Consider the following 22,369-nt stretch of genomic DNA (forward strand, 5'->3'; position numbering starts at 1 on the left):
GGGGGGCTTCTAGTGTGCTGGTTCCCCCTGTGAGGGGGGGGTGGTGGGGGGGGGGGGGGATTCATCCCCCATTGAGAACTGTGTCTACTCCATGGAAATAAATATCTAGTTCTAACTGTACACCAGGCATCTATTAAGGAGGTACTCAATAAATGCTTTCAACAATGAACTGATGAGTGAGCTCTCCTATACACAGGAAAAATGATCTAGAAAAAGATCAGACACAGCGGTCAACACCGGCAGTATCACCTGAAAACTGTAAGCCATTCTACAGTTAAGGCCAACTTCGGGGACAGGCAGCACAATTATCCAGACTTTCGTTCTGCTCTCGTAACTTGGCACCAGGGAGACCAACCCTCCTCACCCCCTTTTACCCGCGCTGACCTCCACATGCCACAGGCCTATGGACCTGGTCCAAAAAAAAGCTAATCTCAACGTCAATTCAGGAGAGTCTTGTTAATGAAAAACTTTGCTAAGAACACTCTGTTTATTTATTAATTATCTGGCCTTTAAAGAAGTGTGAAATCCACACATTCAAAGTGCCAGAAACTGTGGGTCTTTGCTGGAGAACGTTGAACGGCGGCGATGCTGCAGACTGGTTTCTGTTTTGGATTCAGAAGTAGGGCTGCCTACACCTTCATCTTCCTGGTGAAGATGTGCTTATCAGCTGTGGGAATGCGGGCAACTTGCTCAACGTCTCTAGACCTTTTAGTTCCTCGCCTGTGAAATGGGAATAAAGAACCTCCCCTGGGGGACTGCCGTATCCACCAGCAAGAATACCGGAAGCTTCTGGCACCTCGAAATGATTTTAAATGTTCCTGGGGCTATTACCTAATGTCATTGCACTCTCATTGCTTGAACTGGTAATATATATAAGGTTTCTGTCCAGAACACCACACCACATGGCATCTTATATAAACCCCCCATGCTTCTACTCTCAGGGTTACTGAAACCGAACAGCTTTTCCATGCTGCCCTGAAAACGTTCTCAGAATCTTTGCAGCACCCTCAACTTTCAAAATGGGATGGCCACAGAAATGGGTTCCAAGTAAAAGGAGCCCTTTCCTGGGATATCTTCACATTAAAAGGGCATCATACAAGCTACTTACTTGCTACAATAACCTTCTAATTCAGAATAGATTCTTTATTGAATGAGATAGCAGGACTTAGGTTTTGGCCGAGGGCTAAGTGTAGCAAAAATTCTCCTACTTTGTGGCAGATTGTAAAATTATCTTTATGAATAGGCCAGCCACACATCCCCCACTGGATTTCCAGAATTCAGTTCTTACTGTAAAAACAACTCTCGCTAGAAGAAAGCCAGACCTTCCGTGGCTCCCGCAGCAGCCGCTGGACAAAGGTGAGGTACCCACGTGTTCTGTCAACATGACACTCACACGGGGATGAGCCACTGTTGGGGAAACAGGCTTTAAAAAAAAAAAAAAACAAAACCAGAGGATTCTAAGTGCCTGGGCACTTGGTCATTCTTTTAATATGGAAACCACGATCATCAAGGATATTCTTTAAAGTGTGTGCCAATGAAAGAGATTGAAACTTGAGGGTTAAGTGCAGTGAGAACCCCACTGCGTGGCAGGCAGATGCGCAGGGAGGCGGGAGAGAGGTGTGCTGAAGATCCCCTTGCGTAAACATCAGGGAAAGCCCTGTGCTTGGACCCGCAGACACTTATCCTTGCTTCCCCTCCCCCTGCCACAACTCCCAGTTTATGATGCAGCCTGGACCTCAACCCGCGAAGACACCCACCCAAGTTACCAAACGGGTAAGTGGTATCGTTGGGATCTCCATCCAGCTTTGACTTGCAAGCTCATCATGCCTTAACTCCAGACCAGCTGCTCTGAAGACAGCCTGACTCAACACAAGTTCTCTCAAGGTCATTACCAAGTACTTCCTAAGAACAGAAACTCACGAGGAGGGGGCACAACCCAACCACAAAGTGGGCTGAACTGTATAGAGACTTTGTGTTCATTCACCACCTACAACACAGGCTGTAGCTCAACTCCACTCTGCACTCAAGGCCTTCATAATCTGGCTCCAATACGACTCCCCATTCAGCACCGTCCACTGAATTTTTTTTTTTTAAGATTTTATTTATTTATTTGACAGACAGAGTAGGCAGAGAGGCGGTGGGGGGCACAGGCTCCCTGCTGAGCAGAGAGCCGATGCGGGGCTCAATCCCAGGATCCCGAGATCATGACCTGAGCAAAAGGCAGAGGCTTAACCCACTGAGCAACCCAGACACTCCTGAATATTTTCTATATATAAAAATCATCGCAAGAAGCCCTGCAGGAGATACACACTGAAATAATATGTATTATCCGCCCTTGAGGTGCTTAGAGTATGGGAGGGAAACTGAGGCGAGAACCCCCATGATGGTAATGAAGGCAGAGTACTACGATAATGAGAGAAACAACTGAAGAACAGTCTGAGCAAATGAGTAAATTAATAAAAATCCAGAGATGTTTCCTCCCGTGGTTGCCACGCTCTCTGTCATTCACCCAACTGCCCTGGCCACATCTGACAGGTCCCCAAACCACGAGCAGCCAAGGGCAACAACACACAGTCAGTCATTAAGGGGAGAATAGTGGCCTATGCACGGGGCTTTCTGAGATCCGGACGGAGCAAACCACACGACCCCTCTCAGCTGAGTTTCAGATTAGGAGAACTAACACCTTTTTATTCTCCTTTAAAAACTGCGCATTACTCGGGGGATAGATATGTAACATATTCTCTCTGTAAAAATTAGAATGTTATACATACAAACCGACTTTGCCAGGGGTGGGGCGGGGGTGTTCCCTGTCACTCTCTGCACAGATCATCCATCCCATCATGTTGGCTTCTATTCCCTCCGTGGGAACAAGCCACCGCTCCCCATCCCTGCCCTCCGGGTCCTGCCCAAATCTGCTGAACACTTGCTTCAGAGTTGCCAAAGCCCAGGTCAAATGGCACTTTCCAGTTTCCCGCCAGAGAGCCCGCCCTGCCCCCTCCACTCATCAGACTTCCTGTGTGCAGACAGCACAGGGTTTGCCATACTGCCATACTGCCCTCCTGCTGTGGGTGCCTTCCTTCACTTTCCTGGACAAATTACGAGCTTCGTGAAGGCGGGGGACATAGCCTGCCCCCACCCCAGGGCCCCGAACCCCCAGCTCCCAGGGCAGGACTGAGAATGTGCTACTTAATGACAACATCGCTGCTGATTTTAGCCACCTCCTGAAAGGGAAAATATTTGAAGAACTGACATCAGTTCCACACACAGGAGGTGGTGGATGGATGTTTTCTTTGAAGAGGCAGGAAGAGAGGGAGGAAGACAGAACTGGCAGGACAGAAATTAAAAAAAAAAAAAAAAAAAAAATCACTGTGCTCTCATACCCGGGATATAAAGAAGAACACGATGGGGCTCGGGCCTTCTAGGAACCCACGGTCTGGGTGAGTGCTCAGGGGATGCCAAATACCCACGAACCTTTCCTCTTCCTAAGCCCCAAGAAATGTATGAAGTACCCATCATCACAACGGAGATACGCAGTGAGTTAAGGGTAAGGGGAATCATTATTTTATTCCCTAACAGAAAAAAACCTGGAAAACGCAGAGCCCTTCCTTCTTCACAATGACCATGTTTGTAATTCTTGTGATCTTCACCCATTTCAGATTTACCATCCTGCCTCAATCCACCACCTGCACAGAGGGTAACACTCAGCATCAGACAGAGAAAAAAAACACATATTCTAAGAGACATCTCAACTCTTCCATAGGTAGGACAGGTAAGAAGGAACTGGGTAAAATGCAGATGAATCAGCAGAGCATATTCTGGGTAACCACACTGTTTTTAAAGATAAGGAACACACACACACACACAGTCAACATGGCTTCACCTGCACGCTCATGTAACACACACGGTTGATTTTTTTTTTTTTTTTTTTTTTAAAGAAAAGGCAAAGCCCAAACTACTTATCCTTGCACGACTCTAGCCCTGAAGGCTGCTTTGCAAAGTTATCTCCGAGTGAAATTATCCAGCAAACCCTTGTGTGGATAGAAGGTTCCACAAGTCAACAACCACTTAAGCAGTTTAAACCAACAAGCAAGATGCCCTCTATTTAAATGCTATGAGCGAATCTATTTTTTAAGCCTTGAAAAATCCTCTGGGCAGGTGTTTAAGCTGTGTACAGACTGAGCCTGTGGAGACTCCGGGGGTGGGGGAGGGTGGGCTCCACTCTCCATGCAGGCAACATTTTGTTCAGACAGTCTTCCTGCAGCAGGTCATGTGACAAAGGCCAAATAAACAGCATCTGGGGATTTTCAATTACAGACCTTCGCCCAGCATGCCTGCACTGTAATCTCTACCAGATGAGGCTCAGGCCTCCCTATTTTCAATAATTCACACACTGTGTACACATAACATGACAATAAGGGCATTCATGGAGCGGCCTGATTCGCAGATCAAAGCTAGCAAAGGGCCAGCTGTAAGCATACTCTGCTGTGGGATGATTCGTGCTTTTCACAGGCTTGGAAAGACGCGCCGCAGGACCTGGCAAGCCGGCCTCTTTCCTGTGCGGTGTGCTGAGCAAACTCCGGGCGGGAACCGGGCACCGTCTCCTTGGGGCGGCCAAACAGGCGACCGGTTCCACACGCATTTGCAAGGACTGGGCAGCTTCAAACTCCAGTCTACTGGACAAGCCACCCCTCGCTGGGGCTCGCTGGGGCTCGCCGGGGCCAGGGCAAGCGCCGGGCGAAAGCTCCACGGCTCCCAGGAAAAGGCAGCAGCTCTGGAAAACAAACCCATCCTAAAAAGACAGTAAGGTTCCTGCACTTCATAAGCCCTCGGCCGGGTGCCTGAGTTTCCAAACCACTTAGTGTCCCACACGGACGAACAAGTAGGGCGCAAACGATGTGGAGGTGTATTTTTCATGGCTGCCGAGAGAGAGCTCCAGGCCTGGGAAATGAAAGCGGACACTCTGCCGTTATTCTCGAAGTCCCTACATGTTAACTCAATTAACTCGGGTGTGCGCAGACGACCGCGTGTAGGCACTGTGGGCATGCGAGCATGCGTGTGTGAGTGCTTGAAAAGCATTCGGAATTCTCAAGTCCACAACATTCGGAGTGCCTAGCGCCCTGCCCAGGAGAGCTGTGACTGGAGGAAATGAGGACGCCGCTTCCTCACAGAAAGATTTCATACCCATCAATCAGGGCAGGAACCCAGAGAAAGCTGTAATGGTGACTTCCTCAGCAGCAAACACACGCTGCTCACCAGCTGTGGGCTGTGCATCCTTACCCCCTTCTCGCTCTCATTCAGAATGGTTTCCTCTTAATCACAATAATCCCAAAAGTGCTAAAACATATCAATCGTTGGGTAAGCCCTGCCTACAAAGGGCCAGCCGGCTGGCTTTTATGGCCTTGTCCAACAGCAGCTGATACTTCATTCAGTGACAAATCCAATTTAGCAGTGACAAGAGGTTTAGCATCCCTGAAAAAATATTGGGGTTGATCTGGCACTCTGAAGTCAGCAAATGCTGCACTGCCATATTGTTGCAGAGATCGTTCTGCTGTCATATTTGGATGTCTACAACCGACTGTCTCGCACCTTCTCTACACTTGCCCTCCACGATCTAATGATAGTGGTGGTTGGTGGTGGTGGGGGCAACAATTTAATTCCTGGATAAAAAATACAGGCTACAATCACATTTGGAAACTGACTCCATGTGATTTTACCATCCCCACCCCAACACACACACACACACACACACACACACACACACACACACACACACGGGAATAATTGGCTCTACTCTTCAAATGGGAATTTCTAGCATGCTGAAGGAAAAAAATCTGTAGGGTGAAACTGATTTTACTCCAGCCTTTGGGATCTAAGTCAGCTTAGAAGGGTAGAAGGAGATAAACAACATGTACACAAACACTTTATCTTTGGACTGAAGTCCGTCATGGTAAAAAGTACTGCAGGACTGATGTAAGGGCCTTGTAATTAAATTCTTCACATTCATTTTTAAACATCAGAATGTTAAACCAAAGAAAAGCTTTGAGCCATGATGGAGGGAAGCACGTAAGATGACAGAAAGAAAAATTAGCTTCTGAATATTTAACACACTCAAAATATATATATAAATAGATTTACAGATAATTATACAAATTCAAGTTAAAAGAATTTCCAAAGAAAATAACGTGGATTATTTAGCTTTTAAAGGGACAGACAACCAACAAAATGCCATTTTTAAGCAACGCCACGAGGTAATTTGCAAAATAAAATAAAAGGGAAATGATCTAATAGGAACATGGGCTGGTTATTCCTTTAATATTAGCCTTTGTAGTCAACAGTTGGTTATTCATCCCAGCTTTAACGATACCAAAAAGTGACCACAGAAACATCTGGTTAAAAAAAATAAAAAAAATTTTTTAAAGTTTTCAGTACCATAAATGAGACATTCGTAATTGTGGCTGGCAAGATATCGGCGATGGAATATTCCATACATGGAGTTCTTATTTCATGTGGTTTTAAAACTTTATTCTTTTCTCTGGGATTTTTTTTTTTTAAGCATAAACTGAAAATTAAAACAAAAACAAACACCCCAAGCCTGCAGACTAGAGAAGACGTTTAGCTTCTGTGAATAACTATCCATTAGATTAATATTTTGTCAATGTCACTTGTCACAACAAAAGCAGCGGCATTTATAATTTACTCTAAGACTGGTTTAATTAAAATTCAAAAAACCACGACAAAGCTATATTGAATTTCATTTGCCACACTGTAATTACTTACTTTGTAGCTGACTATAAACAATATTTTATTACATCCACAAAAATGCACTTAAAAACTAACAGCAGAGACAATGGGAGAACTGAGGGAGCAAGTCCCGTCACTTCCTAACTTCAATGGGACAGAAGCAAATGAAGACCCATTTTTCCCAACTGGAGGGGACCTATGGGTCTGCCTCCATTACCTTCCTTTGGAGCAGGGCTCAGACTCCCCGAGAACACAGACTAGGCAGACCCAGATCCACGCACCTCTCCCCCAAGACCAAGAAAGAGTCTCTCTTGGCTCAGACTCAACAATGAGACAATAGAGGCTGCCAGGCATGATGAATGACTTAAAGGCTTAAAAACCACCATTTGCATCCTCCCAGATAAACAATTAGCTTTAAAAAAAAAAAAAAAATTGGAAGCAACTTCCAATACTGTTAATATATATGCCTTGTAGGGGAGAGCTAGTTTAGTGAAACTAGACATACTTTAAGAACATTTGCCTGAGACATTTTCTGAAAGTGTTTTACTGAAGCGGGAAGAAAGAAACCTTTCATTTTGGATGAAAGACAAAGTTTAGAACTGTAAAAGTTAGGAAAGGCTTAGAAACATCGAACTCTCCTAAAACCACTATCAAGGTTTTCAGTGTATTTGATTACTGATTTTTTCCATTCCCTCTTTCCTTATTTTAAATCCACATAATTCTTAAAGGAGGCATAATAAAAAAAAAAAATTCACTTATTGAACAAGTCAGGCAGGCATAAACACGATCTAAGCATGAAAGGAAAGGGAACGGCCTTCACATACGCTTGCCAGATACAAATCAGTGTTCTAAAACTGCACACGGGCAATTTTCTGAAGCTTGTGAGGCTCCAGGAATGAATGCCTGAGAAATGACAGAGAAATATTCTAAAAGTCAACCTGCATTTTTCTAGAATGAATTTACAGGACAGGGCAAGAGTACCTCCGGGAGTTCACCGAGCCTCCATTAATAAATGAGGGACCAGTGCAGTTTCCATGACAACTGGGACTCCAACTCTCCAGCCAGCTTAGCGCATAACCACCAAAGGTTTTTTTCCTCAAATCTCAACTTTCCGTTTCGAGGTGCTGACAAAACCAAACACACTTTTAAGCCTGGGGAAATGGTGCAGGGGGTTTTAAAAAGGGTTCTTGTAACGCTGGCTTGGTCAGGGGTGGTGTGGCCGGCATCAGAGAACGCTGCAGCTCTATCTTGCTACGGAGACGCTTGGAACACAACGTTGAAGGGAGTTAAGGGCCCCCCGAGAATGTTCTGTGAGTTAAATGTATTTGCTGTAATAGTATAATGTGTTATGACAAGTTGTATATCATTATAATAGGCTCCCATGATTAACATTAGTTTCACTGGCTCTTCTTTGCTCTGTAGAAAAGATTCGAGGAATTCAGAATCAGCTTGCTCACCAGAATTCGACACCCGGGGAAAACCGGCTACATTTCTTTAACATATGTAACCTGGAGGCTTATGCTTCATGAGGTCATGACACATTTTCAAATGACAGCTTTCCAGATCCCTCCACAGAAATAGGAGAGCGTGGAAAAGTACAGCTTCTAAAACTCTGCTACTGACAAGTCACTGATTTTAGGGAAACTTATTAACCTTTTTGAGCCTCAGTTTCCCCAAAGGTCTAGTACCCTGTAATGCTTTGATACCATAATGATGAGATCTAGCTACTTTCACATTCCTTCTGAACACAAGCAGTTAGAGAACATCAGAAAGCACTGCTGTCCTCCAGACCTCCACTTTCTGCTTCCCTCTGAATACTGAAAGAGGGGCGTCTCCAACGCCCAAACCAAAGGACGATGGCATACTGCCCAGTAAATGCACGTAGACACAAGAAGGACAGCTCCTATGAGAGCAGAACAGGTCAGGGGTGGATGGGGGTGGGGTGCTGGGATTAGAGGGATTCTTGGAAAAGCCCAAGAGAATTATAAACCAGCCCTTCCAAAAACAACGCAAAGCTCGCATTCCCCATAGAGTGAGTTTCCCTTGGGGAAAAATGATGGAAAAGAGTTCGTTCGGTACAGTCTGTATGTTAAGAGAGGGAACACACTTCTTAAGCAGCACCCATCCCTTTCTCAAGAGCTGTGCTAAGAGCAGAGAGATACTCTCTAAAGCCAATGGCTTCTGAGTACCCATTACGGGCATGACTTGGAGGTAGACAGCTAAGAGGGCCAAAGGTAGCCCTTCTCATCTCTCTACGTAATGGTAGATAAGAGATGCAGTCCCGGACGGGGCACGGGGCACAGGGGAGGGGCCACCCGTGGTGGTGATATACATGTTTAAGCGTTTCCTTCTTAATTCTGTCCCCCGGTTTTTTCCCTTCCACATATGAAGAGTCTACAAGATTGAAATCCCTCTCTGGCATCTTCCCATACCTGCCCTGGCCTTTAGCATGCTCTCATGCTAAAAGGTGTTAGCAGAGAGTAACAAATTCCTGACAGCCACCGCTGCTAACTTGAGAAGAGAGAAAGTATTCCAGCGTTCCATTTCAATTTGCAGACAAGTCCGGCTCAGCAACAAAGCAGCTGAAGGACAGGGAGGGCAAATTTCCAGGACAACCCACCCCTCCCCCAAAGCCATGAAGTTGCTACCCAGGGGGGAGCACTCACCCGTCCACCCCACGCATAATCTAATTCCGTTCCTCCCACGAGGTCACATCCAGGCAGCCCACCATGTACCTATGACCTCCCTTAACATGAAGTCTCCAATGCAAACGGGGCCCCTCTCTGCTTGTGACAGGGGGAGCCGGGCATGCCTGTGGACACGACACTCCCAAACTACGCAAAGAGCACACTGAGGGGAGTCCCAAGGCATCATCTCAGCCTAGACCCAGGCATCAGGAGATGGTAGTCATTCTGCTATGAAAATTAAAGAAGTAAAAGTTGAGAAAGACTGTTACTCAGAAACCATCGTCCCCATTATATGAATTTTGACGGACCGTCCTCTGCAATTTAATTACGGTCCTTTCAGTGTGAGTGAGCAACTGGGAGTATTTATTTAGCTTGGTTTATGAAGGGAGTAGCTAGAAGAACAGCAGAAGCCGAGCCAAGCTGGCCGCCCTGATTGCACCCTGCGGACAAAGGCAAAGTGCCATCACTTGTGCTCAAGGCGAGCGAGCGCTTTAAACATCCTACCTGGGCTCTGGAAGGGAAATGTAGCTCCGGAATGAAAAATGAGACGGAGGGGGCTACCTGGAGGCAGGAAGGAAGGCAAGGGGAACAGAATTTGCGGAGAAGGATCTTGCTCAAGAAGCAAGAGAAGGGACTGGACCAAGGGCTGCTGCTACCAGTCTACTTGACCGTACCCGGTACAGACGGAAGGACAGACTTCGACGGCAGTGGACCGTCTGGGCTTCGAGACGGCACTGCCTCTTGGAAACAAAGAATACAGGACAAACAGGTCACTGGAACAGGGGAGGCAACCAGTTTCACTGGGGCATTTGAATTTGAGAGCACAAAAGGACGTCTATGGGGAGGTATCTGATAAGCAGCCAGATACGCAAGCGTGGGGATTAAGAGATTCAGGCGGTCCAACGGTCAGCCTGTTGCTGGTAACCAACCCGGAGAGCTACCAATCACACCCAGACCGAGTGCAGAAGGAAAATGGAGCTGAGGAGAGCGGAGGCTTGGCCAGAGGAAAGGGAAGCAGCAGAGGAGGCTGAGAAATAGGAAAAAGAAATATTTGTGGTCAAGTAATACCATAGATCAGATAAAGTTTCAAAAAGAACTTCAAAAGTCCCCCATTTAAAATGCTGGAAGAAAGCCCAAGTGGGATGAGAGCTACAAAAGTGTATCATGGGACACATTAAAGTACATCTCTTAAATGCTACAATGAACAGGCCCACGGACAGAACTAGTTGTGGTTGCACAGGCTGCCCACTGTCAGTCTGATAGAGGCTGAGTCTTGTTTGAGACAAGGCTTCACCAGTGGGGTTCCGAGGATCAGAGGCCCCTCTGGAAGTCCCGTGACTCATACGGTTGCACAAGCTGGACTCCGGTCACTGACCCAAGACATGGAGGGAATGAATGGAAACGAAATCCAGGAGCAGTTACCAAATGGTGTGTGGTCTGGGAAGGAGTGTGGACAAAGCAGGCCTGTGTCCAGCAGCCCTCTGGGAGCGCAAGTAAGGGAGGTGAGGCAGCCAGGCCTACATCCCCAGACCTGAACGGAGACGGAGCGTGACGCCACTCTCTGCCGCCACCGGTCTGGCGAAGATCACAAGAGATGATGGTGAGGACATTCTGTGAGTGTCAGCTGGCTATTTGGAATCTACCCCAAAAAGCACTGCATATTTTATTAGTATTTGTAGAGCATGTGCTACACGTGCTTTAAATTAGTAGAAACTTTCATCAACACGTGCGTGGGGGTGTGTGTGCATGAGGGAGTTTGTGTGTGCATGTGCATGTGTGTCTGGAACTGTCAGCATACGACTGGCTCACCACCCTCAAGTCTAGTCACGGCTTCCACAGGTTCCACCAAAAGGGGCAGCAGGTTCCAAGTCAGCTAGAGATGTCGGCGAATTTGTACCAGTGAGTTTCCCAAGGGTGACACAACTAACTCCCACAAGTCAGAAACCCCACAGTCACGCCTGGCTTCCTCTTCTGGCTCTCCATCCTTACACAATCCATACACAGACATTGCAACGGCGCACACACCTGTCCCCTCACGCCCGTCCTCACCTCCAGCCTTCGACCTGCCTTCTCCGAGTCCTCTCCTTTTCCTTAGGAAGTAGCCTCCCAGCTGCTTCCTGATCTTCCACTTCCTGTAATCAAACGACGAAGTCTCCTCCAGCTGCCTTCAGCGCCTCCTCCCCATCCCTGGGCCTTGTATCCACGCAGTTCCCTGCACCTAGAATGTCAGCTCATAACCGCCCTCGACATCCATCCATCATTTGTTTCCAAATCTCCTTCTGTAGCACTGTCCAGGGTACAGGGCGTCAGGGGCCTTTTCCCATCTCTCCTCCATCCCCAGCTCCCAGGGCATCGCTCAGCCCAGGCAAGATGCTCAATTAACATTGCCTGAATGAATGGACCAGAGATACACACAGTGGGCATCATACTTCTTTCTGAAGCTTAGGACTTGAAAAGGGGTTTTTTGGGGTCGTCGTTTTAATAAATAAGTTGGAAGAAAAACATTATTTTAGAAAAAGAATGTATTATTTGGAATTTTCCAAATTTGTGAAAAAGACTTGCTCCGAGGTCTTTCATGATTTCTTTGTGTGGTAACATGTTTTCTGTCAAGAGGAATTTATGAGCCTGTTTCTCCACTTGGAGCCACACAGTTTCTGCTGAGAAACCCTTTCATGCCATGTGTGTGGTTTCTCGTCTACTCAAGGCTCTTAATTATGAAATATTATCACTAAAACCAACAACAACACAAAAAAACAATGAAAATATTTGTCTCCCTATTGCCTGGACTCTCTTAGAAGAACTATCTTAAAGACTTGAAGAAAATCAGAGATGTTTGGCTCCAGAAGACACTTGAGGAATAACTTCACCTAAGAATTTCAACCTTTTTTTGCAGGTGAGGAAATTAAAGCAAGGAGAAGGACACGCCCACAGCCACACCACTCCTTGAGTTTGCAGCAGGGAAGAACTGAGGCCTTCCGACTCTGAGGTAATATTCAATTGAGATCCCCTCAAGAGCAAACATTTGTTCCTGTATTGACTTTTTACTTGCAGGTTAAATTTTCTCTTTTAAGGGCATCTCATCACTAGCATTTAGTAAATGCATCACGCAGGCCCTAAACGTTGCTTCCGGCAGGATTTAAATCCAAAATTCTTCTTTATTAGAAAGATAAACCTAATCCGAATATTTGTGGAATTATGTGCCAGAGTCTATTCTGATCACTGTCACATAATCAAAAAATCAAGGCTGTTTTCCCCCGAAAGCATCAGAGCCCTTGAATAACATGTGGCATCGTCCACATTTGACAGTATCCAAAGACAATCCATTGTTCCAAGTGGCCCTCCACCATGGCATGCTGTCACACATTCCTCTCAAATGTACCCCGTTTCACTAAAGGAGGTCCCCCATCAACATGGAACACTTCTATTATCTGGATTTGTAGGGCTTTGCTGCATGTGAGGAGGCAACAGTATTGCTTTCAAAATCCCACAGGTTCTGAAATTCCTCTGAAGTGAAAGAATAAAATATTTTCTCAACCAGATGGGATGATACAGCAGAGGTATCAAGGAGGTGAAATGACTCGTGTTGAGCAAATCCACAATATGTTCTCAAACATCAAGGATGAGGAGGTGAAGCTAGCAGGTGAGTCCCTGCTTTACCCCAGGAGAAGTCATCTACCGGGGTGTCCTTGGGCCCATCCCTCCTGCCCCGCCCCGTCCCGCCCCTCACACCCAGCCCACCCTGCATGGATACCTCACTCGTTCTCTGAACCATTTTCTACGAATCATTCCTTCATCCACAAAATGTCCACATCACTTCAATTTCGGCTACTGAGACACACAGAGTACCGAGATCTGAAAAGTATCATGCAACATTCTGCCCTAAAAATCTTCCCTCGTAACTTCTAATGGCATCGACATTTACCCTTGATGATTTTAAGCTTCCTTTACGTCTCCCTTCCCACATTCTTTCCAGACAGAAGGGCCAATGTCTTCAGTCTGTCCTTACCCAAGGGCAATCCCAGGATCACTGTCATTGCCAGGAACTGTGCTTGTCTCTCCATGACCTCCTGCAAGAGCAGCTTAACACTGAACCTGGCATTCCAGGGGCCAACAGAAAATGGCAGGATTAAATACTCGTATAAAAACACAGGCATCAGATCTTATATAAAAAGGCAGACTGTTTAGAAAAAGGAGCCCCAGCCTAGGTGTAGGGACGCCTCATTCAAATTTCAATTTGAACTCATGTGAACTTCAGTTTTCTTCCAGGTAAAGAGGGTCTAAAACTCCCTGATAGGACTATCGTCAGGATCACTAAAGAACATTCTATGAGATCAGTGGGCACAGTATCTGACAGATCACAGACACAATGTACCCATTGGCTGAGTCCAAAATTAGGTCTAAATAAATTCATTTCTCATTACCATTATGGTTTCTCGTTCACATCATTTTCAGTGCAGTCTGAATGCAATTACTGCCCTCAGTCAAACAGAAACAAACCCACGTGCTTCCAGCATTCATTGTCGCCAGTTAGACCAGGGAAGGGCAAGCTCGCCTTCCCCCAGATAGCACCCCCACCCCAACAGAGAGATGGTCGCAGGACTTGGAAGGCTAGCTCGCTGAAGAAACAGAAATGATCTGATAAAATGAGAAAAGGTTCTCCTCAGGGGTAGTCAAGTCAACGCAATGAGAAATACCCGTAACCCTCCCAGATCCCAAGAGAACATGCAGCTGTTGGGGGAATGCACGGATATTCTGACCCAACCCTTCTGGCCAAGTTTGATAATATGTATGAAAAAAGCCTTAAAATGACCTTTGCTCCTAAGGTAATATAGGGAATCCCAGGGGAAGACATTTGCTAAGAGGTGTCTGTCACAGTTATCTTAGTGGGGGGAAATAAGAGAAACAAACTCAAGGAATTGTTAAATTCTCTCTGGACAGAACATTAAATAGGCATAATAGGGAAGGTTTATGCTTTACCTGAAGAAAGCACATTAAAACACACACGGAAGATGATCTCAACTTTGTAAACCAAAAATACTCAGATGGAGGAAATACACAGAATGCGAACAGTGGTAAGCTCTGGGTGCTAGGTCATGGGTGGGTTTCTTCCCCTGCTTTATTTTCCTACTTTGTTTTTGGGGAATCCATCTCGCCCCACCGTGTCCACCTGCTGGACACAATGCCTGCATGGGACAGCACCTGCTAGTGGTGGGGTGGTGGGGGCTGGGAGGACAGCACGGAAACCCAACGAGAGCAGCACAGACTACGCGTAGGGAGAAGGTTACTTGGTCAGTCCCACTGCGTAACCCGGCCTCTCCTTGGATAAAATCCCACTTTCACACTGCGCACAGCTCACAAGTCCAAGGACAAGGTACACTGAGTTCTATAGAGCTGATACAATTCAAGACTATAATTCGTGTGTACGTGTATTCAAAATCAAGGCTGAAAAAAAGGTAAGTTATTTCTAAATCCAGTCACACTGAATTATCTGCCGCATTCTCTCTCCTGTCCTCTGGGCTTTCAAACAGGGAGCCTGAGACACTTCTCCCCTCCTTCTCTGCCTGGCCAACTGCCACTTCTACATCAATTCCCATCTTAGACAGCCCTTGACAATGAACATGATTTATAGACTAAACTGTGGGTCCCACCCACCCTCAAATTTGTAAGCTGAAGCCCTAACCCCCAGCATGACTGGGTTTGGGGACAGGACCTCTAAGGAGGTAATCACAGTTAAATGAGGTCAGAAGGATAAGGACCTGATCCAATAAGATGGGTGTCCTTCTAAGAAGAGGAAGGGACCAAAGAGATGTGTGTGCACAGAGGTAAGGCCAAAGAAGGACAATGAGAAGAGAGACCATAGGAGAAACCAAATGCGCTGACACTGTGATCTTGGACTTTCAGCCTCCAAAACTGTGAAAAAAAATCAACTTATGAGAAAAGTCCATTTTTGCTTTTGAGCCACCCAGTCTGTGGTCTTTTATTACAGCGGCCTTAGCAAATGAATATAATGCCTATGTAGCCTCCAAATAAATATAATGCCTATGTGGCCAAAGACACTCTCAACTCAATGAGGGCAGCAGCCACATCTGTCCTGTCCAGTACTGAGGGCTCAAGTCCTGACATAAGGGAAGGGCCCAATGAGAAACCAACACATCTGCAAAAATGACATAACAAATATGAAATGTGCGATGCCTGGGTGGCTCAGTGGGTTAAGCGTCTGTCCTCAGCTCAGGTCATGATCCCAAGGTCCCTGGATCGAGTCCCACATAGGGCTCCCTGCTCAGCGGACAGTCTGCTTCTCCCTCTCCCTTTGCCCCCAACACTACTTGTGCTCTCTCTCTCTCACTTGCTCTCTCTCTCTCAAATAAATAAATAAAATCTTAAAAAAAAAATACACGTCCAGTGTTTATAGAAATTAAGATTAACATCAAACACAGAGCCTTAGAGTGTGATGGAAGGGAGTGGCTTCTTTTCACAGTAAGGGCAACGCAAGCAAAGAGAGGGACCAGATGGTAACCAACCACGTTGGTCCCTTTTTGTTCTGAGCAGATTTTAAAATATGCTTGCAGTGTCAACTTGTGGACATTATAAATAGTTAATTTCCAGATAATTATTGAGGGAGAGTAAGTTAATTAAGTTGTTTGCCTTTATGCACTAGGGTATATGCGAGTGTGCCTGGTTTGAGAGAGAGTCACTATGGGATGCACGGCACTAATTAACTTGGGCTTAGTTGCTGAACATAAAAAAAGCAAGCATTACAGCTGAGTTAGTTGTATTTAAGGAAACTGCATTTCATAATACAACACTCTTTTAAAAATATTTTATTTATTTGAGAGAGAATGAGAGAGCATGAGGTGGAAGAAGAGGGGGGAGCAGACCCCCCACCGAGCAGGGAGCCCAAAGTGGGATTCGATCCCAGGACCCTGGGATCATGACCTGAGTGAGCCAAAGGTAGATGCTTAACCCACTGAGCCACCTAAGTGTGCAATATACTTTTCAAAGGTCATCTTTGCCAAGGGAAAAATAGACCTGCTTTCTCTTCTTGTGACAAATGTGCCTTTACTCTCCACCATTCCCCTCACACTGTCTGCAAGATGGTGAAGATTTCTCAGAATAACCTTTTAGGCAGAGAAAAGAGTAGGGGAAGTACCCCGCCTAAAAATGGGTAGCTTTCCATGGCTTGAAATCAGAAACTGAAAGTTAGGATTAACTGCCCCTGAAAAGCCAGTGTGCAGAGTTACATTTCCAGCTGGTCCACAAAATCTTGCTGAGCTCATAAGCCCAAGACCAGTCCACAAAAATCTATCCAACCCATAAGTGTGAGACTACGAACAGTGACCACCTGGTCCTTCCTTTCCAAGGCACTAAAAGGAAAAGGGGGCTTCATCCACTGTTCCTCTACCTAAGAGGAAGCAATGGGTTTTTTTTTTTCTAGTTTTCCTCCCTAACCCTCCACTTTTACATCTTTGCCAAATCCTATAACCTCTTCGTCCCAGTGCCAAGCACTGTAGCCCTCAAGCCAGTAGGTTAAAAAATTAGGAAGCCACCTCTCTGCTCCAACATAAAATAGCATTCCTGCAATGCCGGGATCCCAGCTAGGGGTCAGGAGGAATCAATCTCATGGACCTCATTTACACTATACTCAGTGCCCTTTGTCCTTGCAGGTACAGTGACATTTTAAAAGATTATTATGGGAGAAGGGGGTGGGATTATGGACATTGGGGAGGGTATGTGCTTTGGTGAGTGCTGTGAAGTGTGTAAACCTGGTGATTCACAGACCTGTACCCCTGGGGATAAAAATGTATGTTTATAAAAAATTAAAAATTAAAAAAAAAAAGATTATTACGACTCTCAAATAAAACTCCAACTGCGCATTAAGGCATTCAGCCATTTATCCATCCATCCAACAACTAAAATCCTACTCTGTGCCCATGCTTTCATTTGGAAAGGTGTGGTGTTAGTCAAGTCCACAGATAAGTACCAGCCTTACTTTCCCAGTACCAGCCTTACTTTCCCAAAGACGAGGACTCTGAGTTTGCCTCTTTGTAGAGGAAGTCTCATTGCTAAACCAGCAGGTAAGAGAAAAGCAAGACACAGAAGCCAAGGTTTGTTTGTATAAATTTTACCATCTAAAATCTCACTGCCAAGCACGTCTGTTCTCCTATGAAGAAGAAAATGTTTTGTTAAGTATGAAATGCTAGAGCTAGATTGGGAGCCTACCCCCAATTCAGTGGAGATCAAATTCTCTCTATATGCTGCTTTCTAGTGTAAGAAAACAAACAAACAGGATTAGCTATTACATATATTCACTGCTGGCACATCCCTCCTCCCTCCCACTGCTACACTCTGAGCTACATGACATGATGCTCTGAGTCCTACAGAAGTGACCTATGATCTCACAGAGACCATGACCATCTGATGCAACTAGAGGCAAGGTTTAAAAAAAAAAAAAAAATCACAAAAACTCTAAAGCACTTCCTCTATAGACACACCTCTATTTAACTCACCATCCTCTGAACTCTCAGAAGGAAGAATCAGAACATTTTTAATCAGTCACGGGTATCGTGTCTTGAGTGTCTACTGTGTACCAGCCACTAGGCAACACATTTTTCCCAGGTATCACAAAGGTTCTGTAGGATAGCTGCTCTTATCACTCCCAGTTCACAGACGAGGACGCTGAGCCTCGCACCAGCTAGAGAGCTCCCTCAGAGCACACCGCGAATCAGCAGCAGAGCTGCGGTTTGAGCCCAGGTCTGTCAGAGTGTGCTGCCCTTTAAAGGAGGTTGCACTGGACGTGCGCAAGTCCAAAGCTTCCGTGGATATCTGTTCCAGCCACTGTCCAGCCTAAGTCACAGATGACCTAGATAGAATGAATCATCTAAGTAAATCAACTGCTAGAAAATTCTGCCTGTGAATTCCGCCTACGTCCTATCTCACCCTCTCCTCTCCGAATGGGAACACAGTGATTTCTTTCACACCTCCAAGGGTCCGTTTGACACCCAACTGTAATTACCCCCAACGCTGGCTGCCAGTCACTTGTTGACACTGGCTATAAGACATACTGGTTGACGTCCAATTTTATCCACGTCTTCTTTCCTCCGTTCGAACTTCAAACTCTCATTCCTCAAGATGTAATACTGCAACTCAACCCGACACATGGTAAGACTCTACATAATTGTATGTGTCAAGTACACAGATAATGGCCCCAGCTCAAGGGTCAGCTGCAACTCCAGCTGGGGAAACATGGCACCAAACGTGTAAGCCGAAAGAGGAAAAATTCCTCTGGAGGGAGAAATTCTAAAATGCCTAAACCAAATCATCAGAGACCTCGGAAACGTGGAGTGATTCTGTGTAGCTCCAAGGACGAGGGAATCAACCGTGGTGACAGGCTGTGGCTGTTTTTATTTTGACCATGAAACACTCTACCCCACAGGAAAAAGGGAACCAAAACTTTCTGGCAGCACAGCGACAGGAGCATTTTAAGTTTCAGGAAGATGAGACAACGTATGCTAACATTCTGGGGTCTTGACTGGCTCTCTATCCAAAAGGCACGACAAAGTCCCCCATCTTCAGATTTCATGTGCCTGGTCTGTTAGACTACGAATGATGAATGTCAAAAAGCACTGTTTATCTTTCTCCTTTCTCGTTCTCTTAATTCAGATACAGCGCTTTCTTGCCCTGTATCTATTAGATACAAGCTGTCCCCTGTATTCAAACATTTTAACCCCAGAAGGCAAGGGGAGAGGCGGACCTGCATTTCAGCAAACCTTTACAGGTCGGAATGCAATGTTCATAATTAAGATGATCTGAATTCCCCCCAAAGCTCCCCCGCCCACCAACTCATTGATAAAGTCTTGATTAAAAATACAGACATTTTGTCATCTGTACTACATTTACCTCATCTCAACACTGTCCTGACTGGGTGAAAGCTAATGCTGCTTCTTCTGTCTGGTCAATTATTGCATGGACACAAGGGACCAATTAATGCCATCCATAAAAGCCTGAATCATTCTGTCAATTAACGAGAACTAACTATGTCATCAGATATATTACTGGTGAGCAAGTCTATTTGGTTGCAATATGTCTTGAAGGAGAGCAGTATCAAATGAATCACAATTGACTTGGACAACTGCTAGCATAATTTCGGAAGATGAAAAGACAGATGTGGTAGTTATTAGTGGTCCCCTGAGGAATTACAGCCAAGCAATTGTAATGTGCTAAGACCGCGCTAGCAGGTGCCTGCAGTACAAATCAGACAGAGGGTTAAATCAATATTTTCAATTTCTTAGGATCAATCTGGTGTTTGAACGAGATGGAAACTTGTTAGCGATTGGCAGGATGTGTAAATGAAAAGTCAAACTTCTTATTATTTGTTAAAGAGGAATGAGTGTACTGAAATCATGCCCTTGGCACAAGGTAATGCTTTCATGATCCAGTAGCTGGGGCATTCACTGAGAATCAAGCGGCTTTTAAATTTTAATAGAGTGCAAAAGGTTAGCTTTATAAAGGTTGGACATTCAAGATCTTTAAAAATGATTGAAGTGTCAATAGGAAAGTTTTGAGCTGTGACAACAGTATAGTTATTAATGATTAGTGCAAGGACCAAAAGGAAACCCTAAACTCAATGTAAAGAGGGAGAAGATAAGGTCTTACTAAGAGTGTACAGCTTAAACAGAGCCTTGGGAACATGACTGCTTTTCTCTTCTTTTACTACAAAGCAGTCTCCCCGGGAAGACCATTTACCAAAAACTTGGAGTATTTTCCCCCCGTCATTCATCTATAGGGGATTTATAACCCTCGCTGAGTATCTCTGATACTGCTCCATCCTGGCTTCTGTTACTTGGCTCACTGTTGATTCAGGGATAGACAACCCTTCATATGCCCTCAAATTATGAAGCTTCAACACAGACAGAAGAGAGCTCAGAACTGCAAACAAGTAAAACTTGTCCTAATGCATTCTGTGTGTACATAGTAACCAGCTTAATCATTACTAGGGGGCAGTGTGGTTCACAGGAAAGAGTCAGAGAGAAGTGGGTGGGAATCTGGCACCTGGGGCTTCCTCGCTATGTGCCTCTGGGCGAGTCACATAACTATTCTAGAATCACTTATCCCATATGCTATAAAGGGGGCCTCCTTCCTCCTCTACCTGCTGGAAGCAGTAAATCCCCAGCCTAGCATATCCATTAGAAGTACAAATGTTTCCTTCCTATTTAAAATGAAGAGGCACACACTTCAATAAGAAATACGTACCAAGTACAATTTGAAGCTTAAATATATAAAGCCAATTTAAGTTGTTACACACAAACTTTCCAGAATCCATTAAAAAAGCTAATCCAAACACGTATTTCTTGACTCTATAAAAGCTAAATTTTTTGAGATACAAAGATAATGAGGCAGAGCATCCGCCCTCAAGGAGTTCGAGGGGAATACGCACCCAATTAATGGTGAACAAAGCAGATCTAAGATCCGCTCTGGGGGAATTCGAGGTGGCAGAGGGCCGGGAAAGAGCCTGCAGGGAAGTCCACGGAAGGAACCGTGTGTGAGACAGCCCCTGAAGAGAGCCCAAATGCAGAAGCGACCAGCAAGGGAGTGGGGGGGGGGGGGAGGGGGGGGAGGGGGAGAGACAGGTGAGGCAGACCTCCCGGAGTGGGGGCTGTGGAAGTCCCGTGACTGAACCATAGCTGAGGGGAGGGATTTCGGGTAGAGAGGGCTTCATGTGCCGAGAGACTTCCTCTGTGGAACTGAATGGCAGGAGCTGACCTTCACAACGGCGAGGAGGCAGGAGAGGAGAGGCGGCCACCTTCCTACCATCAGCTCAGGGGTGGGGGGCCCCGGGTCAGATGACAGGGCTGCAGCATAAGGCTCAGCCAGAGAAACAGTGGAGGCAAGAAGACCATCGGTGGGTGTGGAAGGTGGCTTGCCCCCTCTCCCTCTGGCTCCAGCTTTTTTCACTTTTACAACGGTCACCTAGAGGAACTAAAATGTGTGTATGTGTGATGTAATTATAATTAGTATTTAATATATATACCATTCATTTATAATTAATGTGTAAAAACATGTGTGTGTCTATATGTGTGTGTGTATTACACACAGGCTACCGGATTTTTTTTTTTTTTTAAAGAATGGACACATTCTAGGTCTTGTTTATTAAACACACACCAGCAGCGGACACCGAAGAGCATGTGGGGCTGGGCTGTATCACACAGAAGGCAGCTCTCCCACGTCGAACGAGGCTCTGTGACCTTGGGCATCATGGCCTGCCCACCTCCGAGAATGAGGCTCTCCAGGCCAGGCGGTAACTGGTAATGGTAACTTGAAGCCTTCCCTTCGGTGACTTGTGAAGAGGACAGATCAATACTCGGGCTGCCCAAATGGGGGACCAGGTCTGGGCTGAGTCCTCTTTAAGGCCCAGGACTCGGGGCTGTGGTGCCCTGGAGAGTCGCAGCCAACTGCCCAGGCAGCCCGACAAATGAGGCAAGCCGACCAAGGGGAAGCTGCCCACTTCCTGCCAAGACAATACAGGCAGACACAATACAAGCAGAGAAATAAGAGGATGAGCAGTGCTGATTTCACCAAGGGACTCAGAAATTAAAATTATAATAGAAAAAATTCACGTCTTAGAATTCAGTCTACATTTCTTTTTATTAGAGGCATGCTCAAGAACTCACTGGGAAAAACCACGCATCTTGGAATCTGCAAACACGAAAGAATAATATGACTCCCTGAAACACAACAGGGTCTTCCCACCTCTGTACCCCTTGCTCACCCCCACTTTGTCCATTAGAACACTCCCACACCCCCAGCAGCCTTTGTGAATCCCCGCAGGGCAGGCTGTCCTCTGGCCTACCCGACCCAAATGAGGTGAGGGAGTGAGGCCCAGCTCAGTCTCCAGCATGTTCTTTTCTCCTTATGTGGTCCCTGTCACTCTCAACCACCTCATC

General features: G+C 45.8%; 1 protein-coding gene across 10 annotated transcripts in view; it reads right to left on the reverse strand.

Annotated features, from left to right (window-relative positions):
- TEAD1 (TEA domain transcription factor 1) overlaps window positions 1-22,369 on the reverse strand; it is a 261,228-nt gene that overhangs the window by 87,023 nt on the left and 151,836 nt on the right. The gene's annotated exons all lie outside the window — the stretch shown is intronic.

This window comes from Mustela nigripes, chromosome 1 (assembly GCF_022355385.1).
Source record: "Mustela nigripes isolate SB6536 chromosome 1, MUSNIG.SB6536, whole genome shotgun sequence".
Classification (NCBI taxonomy): domain Eukaryota; kingdom Metazoa; phylum Chordata; class Mammalia; order Carnivora; family Mustelidae; genus Mustela; species Mustela nigripes.